The sequence below is a fragment of the Balaenoptera borealis genome, assembly GCF_965194805.1.
Source record: "Balaenoptera borealis genome assembly, chromosome: 11".
Taxonomy (NCBI): domain Eukaryota; kingdom Metazoa; phylum Chordata; class Mammalia; order Artiodactyla; family Balaenopteridae; genus Balaenoptera; species Balaenoptera borealis.
The window spans coordinates 35,502,695-35,519,360 of NC_138868.1; the positions used below are offsets into that span (position 1 = coordinate 35,502,695).

At 37.5% G+C, this 16,666-nt stretch overlaps 1 long non-coding RNA gene and 1 pseudogene across 2 annotated transcripts in view; both read left to right on the forward strand.

The window, feature by feature from the left end:
• LOC309606032 overlaps positions 1-16,666 on the forward strand; it is a 1,194,635-nt gene that overhangs the window by 833,074 nt on the left and 344,895 nt on the right. The window lies entirely within an intron of this gene.
• On the forward strand, positions 2,435-4,391 carry LOC309605982 (NF-kappa-B-activating protein pseudogene; annotated as a pseudogene). Its single transcript has one exon. The product of its transcript is annotated as an NF-kappa-B-activating protein pseudogene (transcript).

Here is a 16,666-nt window from a genome sequence, read left to right on the forward strand (position 1 = left end):
AAATTTATTTGTGTAAAACTGATATGCTCTCAAAACACACCCCCCCACACACACACACCCACACACCCACCCACACACATATTTTCCCCCAGGAGAAGGTGCTGAGAATAGATCCATTAGGAGGATAAGATCATAGCAGACCAGGTCAGAGAGAACAAAAGCATGAGCCCAGGCTGTGGCAGTGAGGACAGAGAGCAAGAACTGATGGAATCGTGTCTTCTGAAGAAGTCTTTAACAGATCTATTTACCTGTAAGGGCAGACATGAGAGAGGAAGAGCAGTTTAGGGCCACTCCAAGATACCCAGTAGATGACCTGGGAAACAGGATAATGCCTCAACAATGCATGAAATACCTTAAAATGTTTTTGAAAAGGAATGCTAAGCTTAAAATTCAGTCTGAGGTCTTGAGGGCTCTCAGACAACAGTCAAGAGTGTGGACAGCTGAGTCTCAGTTGACTTATTGTTGCCATTTTCCTCCGCCCCTGCAGAGATCTGCAATGCTCAGAACATAGTAAGTGCTCAGTAAATGAAACTGATAAAGGAAATGAATGTATTACCAAAGTTTCTCCGGAGGTTATGACTTCTCAGAAATGCTAACATCACCTGCTGTGTAATAGGAAATTAATGAAGACAGTGGCTTCCTCCATAAGCTTAGAGATTGTGACTAGGGGTTTTTCATTTTTTAAAGGCTAGGATTGAAGCAAAACCAAATTAAATGATAGATGCCAGAAGAGATGTTATTTTCTGCATTCTGGTGACATTTATTTCCCTGACTCTTTGGTATTGCATTAAAGTTCCTATTAGTTTTTGTTTTCATTACTGACTTGTAAATGATAACGTTCCAGATGACATTTTTCTACTGGAAAGTTTCTTGCCATTAGAAAGTATAACTAATTACTCAGTGTCTCCAAGTTATCCAGGTAATGCTTTCCCAAGTTATTTACATTTTCTTAATAATAAATGAAACTGTTTTAATGAAATAGCTTTATTTCCTAATAAGTAAGACTTTTAATTGAACTGTGATATATGTGCACTTCCAGGTTGTTCTTTTATTTATTCACATTGCTTTGTAACCTCCATATAATTGGCAGTAACCAAGAGCTGAAAGGACCAGAGTCATTCACTAGAAGTATTGGGGTGGGAAAATAAAGTAGAAAAGACTGTACAAATTCTAAAGAAGAAGGATACTAAAGCCATCTTACTTCTGTACCTGGACTAATCTACTGTCTGTAGGGTAAACCATGACTTTTTTTTTCTTTTTTATATGCAAGTGCCTGACAAAAGCTTTGATTGCTGAAGTATCCACTTCAGAGAGGCATCTACTTCAAAGATGGCTATCCTGAATAAACAGATTGCCAGCCACAGGTCTAGTTAAAGAGTCAGTTGCCCCCACCCCTGCTTTGCCCTGGCTTTATTGTTTAGAGACCTTGGTTGATTTTGATAACTGACCATTTGGGTCCCTTGTCTTTTCTATTCTCTTGCTTTAAATTCCCAGTTTTATGTTTTAAATTCACCAATAAAGAGCAAGTCCCTGAAACCCTAGGCCCCCTACCCTTGAACCCAATAAAAGTAGAACCCCAGGCTCCTTCTTTCCTTAGAAAGAAAAAAACAAACAAACAGAAAACACCCAGGCTCTCTCTATTCTCCATCCACAACCTCTCCATATGCCCCCAGGTGTGCCTTTTATGCTCAAGTACTTGTAGGCAAGAAACCTTTTTTTTTTTTCCCCCGAAGTTTCCTGATAGTTATTGCTGAGGGCATCTTGCCATGAAAATAAGAACCACAAAGGCATGTCCAGCTACAACATTGGTTATAGACAGGCTGAGACCAGCACACAATACTGACCCATTAGTGAGTCACATTCATTCCCTCTTCTCTATCTTTATTCATGTCACTTTCTACCTCTGGATTATCCAATTCTTAGTAATTCTTCAGCACTGAATTCAGTTGCTTATGGTACTGTGAAACTTTCCAGGCTCAGTACAATCCATGTTATATCATTTGTTCATTCATCATTTGTCAAACACTGGTGGGCAAGCCATTGCATTACATTTACAATTCAATATGGTAAGTGTTAGAATAGAGGGTTGGAAAAAGTGCTATGAAAATAAAACAGAGGTCCATCTTCTTTCCTCCTATTTATCATTTTTGACGCTTACATCTGGCTTGTCATATCTCTTCCATTGAATTTAACTTTGGTAAAATCAAGGCTTTGTTTTCATGACAAAAAAATGTAGGGGGGATAGTAAGAGTGGGAGGGATGGAAGGTAGAGATACAAGGTTAATTATTGGTTAAGAAATGCAGTTAAGTTCCAAGGTTTTATCAGGTTCGGGTGGTGTCGCGGCTGCTGGTCCTGGTTGCCAAGGCAACGGAGATCTTCCCAACTCGCGAGAGCGCCCCCTTCTCCCATGGCTTTGGGGACCCAGAAACAGCTATGGCTCCGGTGTCTGGCTCCCGCAGCCCGGAGTGGGAGGCCTCGGGCTCCGGGGGGAAGCGTCGCAGTTCGTCAAAGAGACCTAAGACCAGCAAATCCTCTCGCTCCCCGCGGGGCCGTCGCTCTCGCTCGCACTCTTGCTTTCGGTCCGGGGACCGGAATGGCCTTAGCCATCAACTGAGTGGCCCCAGCCAAGGCTCCCGAAACCAGTCCTACCGCTCCCGCTCGCGGTCACGCTCTCGAGAGCGGCCCTCCGCGCCACGGGGCGCCCCTTTCGCTTCTGCCTCCTCATCCGCCTATTATGGCGGCTACTCACGCCCCTATGGGAGCGACAAGCCATGGCCTAGCCTCCTGGACAAGGAGAGGGAAGAGAGCCTGCGGCAGAAGAGATTAAGTGAGAGAGAGCGGATTGGAGAACTGGGAGCTCCTGAAGTATGGGGACTTTCTCCAAAGAATCCGGAACCAGACTCTGATGAACATACACCAGTAGAGGACGAAGAGCCAAAGAAAAGCACCACTTCAGCTTATACTTCAGAAGAAGAAAAGAAGAAGAAGAAGAAGAAGTCTAGTCATTTAAAAGAAAGATCCAAGAAAAGGAGGAAGAAAAAATCATCTAAAAGAAAACACAAGAAGTATTCTGATGATAGTGACAGTGACTCTGATTCTGAAACAGACTCCAGTGATGAAGATACAAAAAGGAGAGCAAAGAAAGCCAAGAAAAAGGAAAAGAAGAAGAAATGCAGATTGAAGAAATATAAGAAAAAGAAGTCTAAGAAGAGCAGAAAAAATTCCAGTGATTCAAGTTCTAAAGAGTCCCAAGAAGAGTTTCTGGAGAATCCCTGGAGGGATCGATCAAAGCCTGAAGAACCCTCAGATTTGATTGGCCCAGAGGCTCCCCAAACACTTGCCTCTCAAGATGATAAACCTTTGAACTATGGCCATGCTCTGTTACCTGGTGAAGGTGCAGCTATGGCTGAATATGTAAAAGCTGGAAAACGTATCCCACGAAGAGGTGAAATTGGCTTGACAAGTGAAGAAATTGCATCATTTGAATGCTCGGGTTACGTAATGAGTGGTAGCAGGCATCGCCGAATGGAGGCTGTGCGACTGCGAAAAGAGAACCAGATCTATAGTGCTGACGAGAAGAGAGCCCTTGCATCCTTTAACCTAGAAGAGAGAAGAAAGAGAGAAAACAAGATTCTGGCCAGTTTTCGAGAGATGGTATACAGAAAAACTAAAGGGAAAGAGGACAAATAAGGATTTTCTGATTGTTCATCAGACATTTTTAACAACAAAAAAGGAAGTTTGGGTTCCATATATACACACAAAAAGATTATCATGATCTGAAAAACCTTTACAGTGCTACTGTGCCTTCTACTTAATTCTTTCAGTCCTTCTATAAAAAGCTGCTTATTGATGTAACTTTAGCAAGCTCTTTGGGTTATTTTGGATTGACCAAAACAACCTTCTGGTTTAAAAATCCAAATTATGAATGAAACTCTACTGTGTTGGGGGAGGTGGCATTGAGAGAAGGTGCTGGTGAGGTGAGAAACTGAACTCTCACACCAGGGGACAGTGCTCCCATTAGCTCTACATGGTGCCCACTCCCCAACCCATCCCAACTGAACTTGTGAGAAATTATCATTCCTCTATGTTGAATGTGTTATAAATGGACTTGATAGAAACACACAGGAGGCCACTTTTGTTAACAAAATGAAGGCATGGCTGAAAAAAGCAAATCTGGAATTTGAAGGTTGACTTGTGTATTACAATATTATTGTCAGCTCTGGAAGTAATGTATTTTGATTTTAGTCCCTACCTCCACCCCAAAACCAACAAACAAACCAAAAAGCAAACTAACCCACAGACTTGTTGAATTGAAAATGTGAACATTAGTTTTAAAATTCTTAATAGGTTAATTAAAAATGGTTATTTCAAATAAAAAAAAAAAAAGAAATGCAGTTAATCTGTTAGTCTGGCTGGGATTTAGGGACTAAGATACTGGATGGCTTCTGTGTGTTTTTTTCTTTTTTTCCATTCTCTTAAGGAAAAAGATGAAATCTAGTTCTTGTTAAGTACACTTGAATGCTAAACACAAGTGTGTGCATGCCTACCCACCTACTACCTTCCCCGCCCCTCATAAACACACACATTTTGAATGACAAAATGTCACCATGTGGCTTTGGGTCTTATAAAGTGAAAAAAAATTCCCTATGGATCCCCAGACATCGTGAATTTATCACATTAACTGAATCTTGATGTTTCACTTCTTCATTTCCTTAAAGAAAAAGGGTGGCAAAGTGGTCCATCATGATATATGGAAAGGACATACAAGAGAGGATCAGGGTGACTGCCCTTAAGACTTCCAGAAAACTAGGTGACTTTCTGTGCTTCCTTTCTTCAACATCTTCTTTCCACAAAGCAGATTCAGCAGATGATAAAATAATGCTAGCATAAATGGGAACATTTATGATAACAGTGCAGCTATCGAAGTTTGCTGGAATGGAAAATCAAGAACTCCCTGTTCTGAGATCACTTTTGGTTATGTTATTACAATTTTTATTTGAGGAAGGGGTGAGTTCCTGAGTTCAAAAGAACCATGGTGAAATGATTTTCATTGGTGGTCAGAGATGTGCAGGTGGGAAAAGTCCTCTTAGGAATGTGGTTTTCAACAGATTGGCTGTGGTACGCAAGAATCAGGCAAACTCTTCATTATTGGGCCAGCTGTCAAATTTTAAATGATGTGTAAAATTTGCTTTGGAAGCAACTAAGTATACATATTATTACCTTGACTTACAGCAGATGCAATATCGAACTGAGGGCTTTGTGCAAGCTTCTATATAGGTGAGTCCTTGTTGCTGGATGGCAAAAAGTGTAGTATAACATGGAAATGGCTTATTTACAGGAACACAGGGGATCTCTGTAAAGTGAAGGAAGCAATATAGTCAAATGTTCAACTCGATAATGCTGAATGCTGAAAGGAGACTGAGGAAATGGTGGAATACCTGTGAATAAAATGCAATCTTCAAGGATGAAAATTCTATTTTTTTTTTTTTTTACTTTTAAGTTAATTTTATTTTATTTTTTTCATATCTTTATTGGAGTATAAATGCTTTACAAAGTTGTGTTAGTTTCTGCTGTACAACAAAGTGAATCACCTATACCTATACATATATCTCCATATCCTCTCCCTCTTGCATCTCCCTCCCACCCTCCCCATCCAACCCCTCTAAGTGATCACAAAGCACCGAGCTGATCTCCCTGTGCCATGTGGCTGCTTCCCACTAGCTAGCTATTTTACATTTGGTAGTGTATATATGTCAATGCCACTCTCTCACTTCATCCCAGCTTACCTTTCCCCCTCCCTGTGTCCTCAAGTCCACTTGCTACATCGGCGTCTTTATTCCTATCCTGCCCCTAGGTTCCTCAGAACCATTTTTTCTTTTTCTTTTTTAGATTCCATATATATGTGTTAGCATATGGTATTTGTTTTTCTCTTTCTGACTTACTTCATTCTGTATGACAGACTCTAGGTCCATCCACCTCACGACAAATAACTCAATTTTGTTTCTTTTTATGGCTGAGTAATATTCCATTGTATATAGGTGCCACATCTTCTTTATCCATTCATCTGTTGATGGGAACTTAGGTTGCTTCCATGTCCTGGCTATTGTAAATAGTGCTGCAATGAACATTGTGGTACATGTCTCTTTTTGAATTATGGTTTTCTCAGGGTATATGCCCAGTAGTGGGATTGCTGGGTCATATGGTAGTTCTATTTTTAGTTTTTTAAGGACCCTCCATACTGTTCTCCACAGTGGCTGTATCAATTTACATTCCCACCAACAGTGCAAGAGGGTTCCCTTTTCTCCACACCCTCCTTAGCATTTATTGTTTGTAGATTTTTTGATGATGGCCATTCTGACCAGTGTGAAGTGATAACTCCTTGTGGTTTTGATTTGCATTTCTCTGATGGTTAGTGATGTTGAGCATCTTTTCATGTATTTGTTGGCCATCCATATGTCTTCTTTGGAGAAATGTCTATTTAGGTCTTCCGCCCATTTTTGGATTAGGTTGTTTTTTGATATTGAGTTACATGAGCTGCTTGTATATTTTGAAGATTAATTCTTTGCCAGTTGCTTTGTTTGCAAATATTTTCTTCCATTCTGAGGGTTGTCTTTTCATCCTGTTTATGGTTTCCTTTGCTGTGCAAAAGCTTTTAAGTTTCATTAGATCCCATTTATTTTTGTTTTTATTTCCATTTCTCTAGGAGGTGGGTCAAAAAGGATCTAGCTGTCATTTATGTCATAGAATGTTCTGCCTATGTTTTTCTCTAAGAGTTCTATAGTGTCTGGACTTACATTTAGGTTTTTAATCCATTTTGCGTTTATTTTTGTGTGTGGTGTTAGGGTGTGTTCTAATTTCATTTTTTACATGTATCTATCCATTTTTCCCAGCACCACTTATTGAAAAAGCTGTCTTTTCTCCATTGTATATTCTTGCCTCCTTTGTCAAGGATAAAGTGACCATATATGTGAGGGTTTATCTCTGGGCTTTCTATCCTGTTCCATCAATCTATATTTCTGTTTTTGTACCACTACCGTACTGTCTTGATTACTGTAGCTTTGTAGTATAGTCTGAAGTCAGGGACCCTGATTCCTCCAGCTCTGTTTTTCTTTCTTAAGATTGCTTTGGCTATTTGGGGTCTTTTGTGTTACCATACAAATTGTAAAATATCTTGTTCTAGTTCTGTGAAAAGTGCCATTGGTAATTTGATAGGGATTGCATTGAACCTGTAGATTGCTTTGGGTAGTATAGTCATTTTCACAATATTGATTCTTCCTGTCCAGGAGCATGGTATATCTCTCCATCTGTTTATGTTATCTTTGATTTCTTTCATCAGTGTTTTATAGTCTTCTTAGTACAGGTCTTTTGCCTCCTTAAGTAGGTTTATTCCTAGGTATTTTATTCTTTTTGTTTCAATGGTAAGTGGGATTGTTTCATTAATTTCTCTTTCTGATATTTCATTGTTACTGTATAGGAATGCCAGAAATTTCTGTTCATTAATTTTGTATCCTGCAACCTTACCAAATTCATTGATTAGTTCTAGAAGTTTTCTGGCAGCATCTTTAGGATTCTCTATGTATAGTATCATGTCATTGACAAACAGTGACAGTTTTAATTCTTTTCTGACTTGGATTCCTTTTATTTCTTTTTCTTCTCTGATTGCTGTGGCTAGGGCTTCCAATACTATGTTGAATAATAGTGGTGAGAGTGGACATCCTTGTCTGTTCCTGATCTTAGAGGAAATGGTTTCAGTTTTTCACCATTGAGAATGATGTTTGCTATGGGTTTGTCATATATGGCTTTTATTACGTTGAGGTAGTTTCCCTCTATGCCATGCCCACTTTCTGGAGACTTTTTATCATAAATGGGTGTTGAATTTTGTCAAAAGCTTTTTCTGCATCTATTGAGATGATCATATGGTTTTTATTCTTTAATTTTTTAATATGATGTTTCACATTGATTGATTTGTGTATAGTGAAGAATCCTTGCATCCCTGGGATAAATTCCACTTGATCATGGTGTATGATCCTTTTAATATGCTGTTGGATTCTCTTTGCTAGTATTTTGTTGAGGATTTTTACATCTATGTTCATCAGTGATATTGGTCTATAATTTTCTTTTTTTGTGATATCTTTATCTGGTTTTGTTATCAGGGTGATGGTGGCTTTATGGAACGAATTTGGGAGTGTTCCTCCTTCCATAATTTTTTGGAAGAGTTTGAGAAGGATAGGTGTTAACTCTTCTCTAAATGTTTGATAGAATCCGCCTGTGAAGCCTTCTGGTCCTGGACTTCTGTTTGTTGGAAGATTTTTAATTACCGTTTCAATTTCATTACCTGTGTGATTGGTCTGTTTATATTTTCTAATTCTTCCTGGTTCAGTATTGGAAGGTTGTACTTTTCTAAGAATTTGTCCATTTCTTCCAGGTTGTCCATTTTATTGGCATATAGTTGCTTATAGTAGTCCCTTATGATCTTTTGTATTTCTGTGGTGTCACGTGTACTCTCTCCTTTTTCATTTCTAATTTTATTGATTTGAATCCTCTCCCTTTTTTTCTTGATGAGTCTCGCTAAAGGTTTATCAATTTTATCGTCTCAAAGAACCAACTTTTAATTTTATTAATCTTTGCTATTATTTTCTATGTTTCTATTTCATTTATCTCTGCTCTGATCTTTATGATTTCTTTCCTTCTACTGACTTTGGGTTTTCTTTGTTCTTTTTCTAGTTGCTTTAAGTGTAAAGATAGATTGTTTATTTGAGATTTTCTTGTTTCTTGAGGTGAGCTTGAATTGCTATGAACTTCCCCCTTAGTACTGTTTTTGCTGTGTCCCAAAGTTTTTGGGTCGTTGTGTTTTTGTTACCATTTGATTCTAGGTATTTTAAAATTTCTTCCTTGATTTCTTCAGTGATCTCTTGGTATTTGGCAGTGCACTATTTAGCCTCCATGTGTTTGTATTTTTTACAGTTTTTTTCCTGTAATTGGTATCTAGTCTTATAGTGTTATGGTTGGAAAAGATGCTTGATACAATTTCAAGTTTCTTGAATTTTACCGAGGCTTGATTTGTGACCCAAAATATGATCTATTCTGGAGAACATTCCATGTACTCTTGAGAAGGAACTGTATTCTTTCCCTTTCAGGTGGAATGTCCTGAAAATATCAGTTAAGTCTATGTGGTCTATTGTGTCATTTGAGACTTGTGTTTCCTTATTTATTTTTTGTCTGGATGATCTGTCTATTGGTATAAGTGGGGTGTTAAAGTCCCCCACTATTATTGTGTTACTGTCGATTTCTCCTTTTATGGCTGTTAACATTTGCCTTATGTATTGAGGTGCTCGTATGTTGGGTGCATAAATATTTATAATTGTTATGTTTTCTTCTTGGATTGATCCCTTGATCATTATGTAATGTCCTTCCTTATCTCTTGTAACAGTCTTTATTTTAAAGTCTAGTTTATCTGATATGAGTATTGCTACTCCAGCTTTCTTTTGATTTCCATTTGCATGGAATATCTTTTTCCATTCCCTCACTTTCAGTCTGTATGTGTCCCTAGGTCTGAAGTGGGTTTCTTGTAGACAGCATATATATGGGTCTTGTTTTTGTATCCATTCAGCCAGTCTCTGTCTTTTGGTTGCGGCATTGAATCCATTTACATTCAAGGTGATTATCAATATGTATGTTCCTATTACCATTTTCTTAATTGATTTGGGTTTGTTGTTGTGGGTCTTTTTCTTCTCGTGTGTTTCCCACTTAGAGAAGTTCCCTTAGCATTTGTTGTAAAGCTAGTTTGGTGGTGCTGAATTCTCTTAGCTTTTACTTGTGTATAAAGCTTTAGATTTCTCCGTTGAATCTGAATGAGATCCTTGCCAGGTGGAGTAACCTTGGTTGTAGGTTTTTCCCTTTCATCACTTTAAATATGTCCTGCTAATCCCTTCTGGCTTGCAGATTTTCTGCTGAAAGATTAGCTGTTAACCTTATGGGGATTCCCTTGTATGTTATTTGTTGCTTTTTCCTTGCTGCTTTTAATATTTTCTCTTTGTATTTAATTTTTGATAGTTTGATTAATATGTGTCTTGGCCCATTTCTCTTTGGGTTTATCCTGTATGGGACTCTGCGCTTCCTGGACTTGATTGACTATTTCCTTTCCCATATTAGGGAAGTTTTCCACTTATATAATAGATTATAATCTCTTCAAATATTTTCTCAGACCCTTTCTTTTTCTCTTCTTCTTCTGGAACCCCTATAATTCGATTGTTGGTGCGTTTAAGGTTGTCCCTGAGGTGTCTGAGACTGTCCTCAATTCTTTTCATTCTTTTTTCTTTATTCTGCTTTTCAGCAGTTATTTCCACCATTTTATCTTCCAGCTCACTTATCTGTTCTTCTGCCTCAGTTTTTCTGCTATTGGTTCCTTCTAGAGTATTTTTTATTTCAGTTATTGTGTTGTTCATCATTGTTTGTTTGCTCTTTAGTTCTTCTAGATCCTTGTTAAACATTTCTTGTATTTTCTCCATTCTGTTTCTGAGATTTTGTATGATCTTTACTATCATTACTCAATTCTTTTTCAGGTAGGCTGCCTATTTCATCTTCGTTTATTTGGTCTTGTAGGTTTTAACCTTGCTCCTTTGTCTGTAACATATTTTTTTGTCGTTTCATTTTTTTTTTTTTTTTTTTGATCGGGGCTGCTGTATTCCTGTCTTTCTGGTTGTTTGGCCTGAGACATCCAGCACTGGAGTTTGCAGGCAGTTGGGTAGAGCTGGGTCTTGGTGCCGAGATGAGGACCTCCGGGAGGCCTCACTCCTATTAGTATTCCCTGGGGTCTGAGGTTCTCTGTTAGTCCAGTGGTTTTGAATCAGTGTCCCACTACAGGAGCTTGGGCCCAGCTTCCGGCCTGGGACCCAGTATCCCACAAACCACATGGCATGGCAAAAAGAAAAAGAAAAGAAAGAAAAAGAGGAGCAGTACAATAACAAAGAATAAAAAGTAAAATAAAATTAGAAAGATAAAAAATATATTAGGAAAAATAAAAATATAATTGAAACAACTGCAACAAGGTAAAACAAACCACAACAAAAAAAAGAAAAAACACAAAAAAGGGGGCAAACCAAAAGGAGCAGAACAATGACAAAGTATAAAGAATAAAATAAAAGTAGAAAAATAAAAGATTTATTAGAAAAAATAAAAATATAAATGAATCAACGACAACAAGGTAAAACAGAACCCCACCTGGTTGCTGGGGGTTCCTCCCATCCCCTTAGGTGTCCGTGGTCCCCCACTGGTGCCTGGTAGGTGCCCTAGTTGTGTGGAGATGTGAATTCCACGTCCTCCTAGTCCACCATGTTGACTCTACCCCTAGGATACAAATTCTAGAATTTAAAGTGTGGCCAAGAATATAAAAGATTGGAGTCACTATTTTAGTGTTCATGGAGAGTTTTTTTGGGGTGGAGAAGTAAGCTTTGGGAAGGAGTGTGGACATACAAGTCTATGATGATGGTCATGTTCGTTTATAATGTATAATAATATATTAAATATATAATAAGATGAGGCCTCTTATTCTTGCTCCATTCCATGGTCACCAGAGCTCTTGCCAATAAGTAATGCTGGTCATCAGGGAGCCAGGCTGGGCAGGGTATGACTTGGTGCAAACTCATGATGCTCATTCATTTATTCATTCAAGAAATACATTGTGATCTAAGTATGTGGACATAGGACACAGTGTAACTTGAAATATGTTAGTGTCCTGGGGAGAACACAGACAATTAATCACTGGGTACTCTGTTATAAATACTGTATCAGGAGGTAAGTCCATGATTCTATGGCATTACACATATGGTGGGTGTCAGAGAAGGTATCCCAAAGGAGAAGATTTTAAAAGGAAACAAAGGAGAAGAAATTAGCAGGGAAGATTGAAGGTTTGGGTGCAGTGTGGAAGAAGTCTTGCTGAGGAATGGAATATTCCAGGTAGAGAGGAATTTAAAATATATACCCTATTAATGGGCAACAGTTTCATTATCCTCTCCAGGGAACAGCAATTTTTAAAAATGTTTACTGTATGACTAGGTACATAGTTTGCCTTATGACATGTATAAGACTGATTGGCTTATAATTTATTTTCTCTCCTTGATTGACTATAAAAATTGTTATTTTTGTAATTATCCTAGGATGATTTTTTTTTTTAAGCTTGGCTCTGTAGAAGTATAAAGGAGAGAAGGGAACTGACAGGTCAGGGAGTTTTGCCTTGATGAAATGGTCCAGTGGTCGAAAACACCTGAGAATCATGCTAAAGCAAAATCAAGGATACATTGTCTTAAAAGGTTGGGTATATTTGATTTTGTGTGATGGTGTAAAATTAGCACTGGAGTCAGGAAATCTCTGTTCAAATCCCGGATAATCTCCATGATTTGGGACAAATATGTGATCTCTCTATGAATCATTTTATTTTATTTTAACCTATTTTATTTGGAAGAGAAAGGAAGCTAGATTTGATAATTGATAATACACCTGTCAGTTTTAGTATCAAATGTGATATTTAATTCAACCATCTTGTGATGACATCATCTACCAACATTTTAAAAAAATCTGCTTCCCTTTAATCAATAAATGTGGGCTAAATATAGAAAAGTAGCTATAGTGTGATGAATAATTTCCTAGGCTTTGAAAATGGATTGTCTGAGCTCAGACCTTAATAGCTTTGGGAACCTATCCTTTAATATCCTTATTAGTAAAGTGGTGATAAAGGAAGTACCTTATATCATAGGGCTGTTGTGAGGAATAAATGTGTTAATACATGTAAAGCTTTTACACAAGTACCTATCATATAGTAAACATTCAATAAATGTCCGTTACAAGTATTAGCCATATTATTGGGGATATTTACTAAATATTTGAGATTGAGATTAAAAGGATATTTTAATAAAATTGGCAAAAGTTCTAAAAATGGGAACTGATGAGTTGGACATATTTTATAGCTACTCTGAGTTTTAATCCAACATTTATCTAGTGGATACAAGAAAAGACTCAGTCCCTGTCTTCCAACATGGGGGAAATAGTTTAGGAAAAAGTGTATAACAAAACTATAATGAATGAGGAAAGAAGTCTGGAAACATATTTTTATACTCAAAAAGTCAGTGATTAGAACATCCTAAAAGGAGGGGAGAAACCCCTTGAAATTTGAGATAAACACAATATGACTAGTGACAGAAGGTTGCTCATGTAGCATATAAAATTGAAGGATCAACTCTTCTTTCTCTACTATTACTTACTATTACTTAATATTAATAGGAATATCCTTAAGGCCTGGTTTGGTTTTCCCAGGGAAGTATAAAGAAATCTGGATTATTTCACACTAGAAAGTGGGAGGATGTGTACTTTGTTTGTTTTGGGGAGTGGCCTAGACTTGATCAAGATCTCTGCTCTTGAGCAGGTCCTTGGACCACTTGGAATCAAGTGTGTTGCTAGAGTGGAAAACCAAAATTATAATCACAAGATGATTGAGATCATGGTTGGAAACATGGTGCCAAGAAAGGCAAAGATATAAAAAGGAGGAGAAATAGCAAAGTTGGATCCAGGAAGGTAAGGAGTAGGACAGACACATGTATGATTGAGTATGGTGATTAAGAAAAGGCTCTGTTGTCCCACTGATCAGGATTCAAATTAGTAATGTCACAATGTGAGGTATTTGTAGGAACTCAGTCCTCTTTAAGCCAAGTTTCTAATTAAAAGAGTGATAGTGCCAGCTGACTCATAGTCCTTGCCACTCAATAGACATTGGCACTGAGACAATGCCAGCTCTTCCCCTCCCCACCATCCCCTTGCCTCTCCTGAGCCTGTCGCTGGCGAGAATGTTTTGTGGCTCTTCCTTTGGGTAAAATCTGAGTGTATGTAGGGATTGGAAGGAGTACTACAAGACAAGACACAGAACATGGTAATGTGGATTATTACTCATTTACTAACTTGGAAGAATACATAATGGAACCTGAAGCATGTGGATGGTAGGCATAGGCTGTGTAGAGGATTTGGAAAAAGTACTGGGGCATTGCATTTTTTATGATAATACAGGAAGAGGAAATGACTTGAACCTTGCCTTTTATGAAAGGGAGAGGAGTTTGTGGATGGTTCCCTGGGAAGTAGGGAGCTTTTGGGGGAATTTTGGGTAGTTAATAGAGCTGAACTATGTTTCAGGGACCTGTGGCATTTGCTTGGAATGAGTTAGGAAGACACTTGAGAGGCTGTTGTAAAGGTCTGTTTGATAGGAAGGAAGAGGTGGAACAAAGTAATAGCAGAGTGGATAGAAAGGGTGGAGGAGGAAAAAGATACAGGGCTTGGAAGGGTGAGCAAATGATATTTACATGTAAGCTTCTGCTCAGTTTAGTTCTTCATAATAAAGGACTTCTTGATTATGTCTCTCAGGAAAATTAAGACAGACTATTTCATTTTTCTAACCTTTCTATCTGGGGCCTCTTTCTTACCACCCCATTTTTCTCATTGCTTTCAAAGCTTTCTCCGTGATAAAGAACTGACAAACACACTAATAAGGGCTGATAAGGTATAATTTGTTAATAAAAGCATATTTTGCCACATAAGGTACTGCATCTAAAGTACTTAGCACAATGCCTGGCTCATGTATATTGGCTATCACTACTAGCAATAGTAAGAACAATAATAATATCTTATAGTATAATCATTATTGCTTTTTAGGTGAGAATGATTTTAGCCTTATAGGAGAAGGGATTACTCCCCAAGGTAGTGTCATTATATGGGCTTCTGATAGGCAACTAATTAATGGCATATGTGACTATTAATGGCATAGCTATAAAGACAAGTTATCACCAGGTGTAAAAGTTAGAACATAATTTCTAAAAATATATATTCTGATGCCATAATATGAAACCAAAGATTCATGAGAAGGACAGTTAGGCAGAATTATGATACAGTTCTCACAGTAGTTATGTTAGGGTGGTAGAACTGCTTTTCTATTTTCTTGATGTCTAAATTTTTCTGATTTTTTTTTTATAATTGAGTTATAATTCTGATTCTACTACTTACTAACTCTAATACCTTCAGTAAGTTACTTATTTTTTCTAAACCTGAATTTAGTAATTAAAAAAATAAAAATAAAAAAAACAAAAAAAAACAAAAAAAAAACAAAAAAAAATAAAAATAGTAATAGTAACTCCCTCACAAAATTGTTTTGAACAGTAGATGAAGGAATGCCTATTAAAACCTTGAGCATAGTAGCTTGCACACAGTAAGTACTCAAGGTATGTTGTTATCAATGAATCTTTAGTAGTAGAGGACAAGAGTCTTGAGGTAAAATAACAAATTACACAGTACAATTAAATTACTTTGTTCATTTGCTTTAAATTTATAAATTAATTCATTCAACAAGTATTTATCAGGCATCTATTATTTTCTAGTATTGTTTTAGGTGTTAGGAATATGAATGTTAAAAAGCAGACAAAAACTTTTGCCCTGATGAAACTTAGATTCCTTGTAAATTATTTTGATGTACATAAGTTCAATAAAATGGAAATAAACAAAAATAAAATTTACAAAACCAAGCATCAGTGAACATCTCCCACTATGGGAAATATATTTGGATGTGAGGGGTTTCCTTGGCACTTCTCAGAACACGTAATTGATGATCAGCCTCAGCAGGTCACAAGAGGAGTCATCTCTCGTGATACACAGATTTACGATATACAGTGTGGAAAGTGTTTAAAGCCTGTGTCCGAGATACTGACATATTTCAACTGGGCTCGAGGTCCTGTAACAATGCTAAATTCTCCTGTGAATGAAATAGTTTCTAGGTAATTTAAAATCTTTTTGACTCTTCTTCTAAATTCTGTTTAAGCAACGTGTTATCACTATAAGGAGAAAAGGGGGAAAAAAGATAAACAAGAACAAAGAATAATGAATCAGAAGTGGCACAAATGGGTGAGAGGAGCTCAAATTAAAAGGAGCAAGACAGCTGCCAAGCCTGAAAAAGGGAGACCAAAGATTTACATTTATAAGGTTTTTAAAAAACCTATCAGACAAACTAATTACAAACTACAAATTTTAATTGGAGTTAATTGGATTGGGTAGTTGGATGAAAGAAGTGTGGGAGAAAAAAACCCTTCACTTTTTGCTCTGCTGTCAAGCACGCTAATGGATGATGAAGCACAGGCAGTTAATCAAGTCAAAACACCTAGTTCCCTCACTGAATCCTAGAATGTTAGAGCCAAAGGGTTTTTAGATCAGCCGTGTAACACTATCATTTGTTAAATGGGGACATTAAGAACAAGGATTGATCAGTGACATGCCCAAGATCATTCACAGTATCAATGAAGAGAAGGACTTGTGTCTGGTTTCCCAAGTTAGAACTTTTCCAAGCACTAAAGGACGTGTCACCCCAGGAACAAGCAAAAGAGATTTTCAAGTAAAGGCCATTCAGAAGCCATGTATATCTGGTAATAACTGTTTTGATCAGGAATCACATAATTAAAATAGAAATTGGAAAAAAATAGCAGTTGGGCATTCATTCCTTGTAACTGGTGTGAATGAGAAATGGTTATAAAGAAATGAGGGAGAGAGCAATGAGGCTGGCTTTTGATTATAAAAGCTAATGAGAGGTCCAGCTTGCTTATATCCCCAAGGTGACCTCGAATTTCTCTTCTCTTCTCTGTGAAG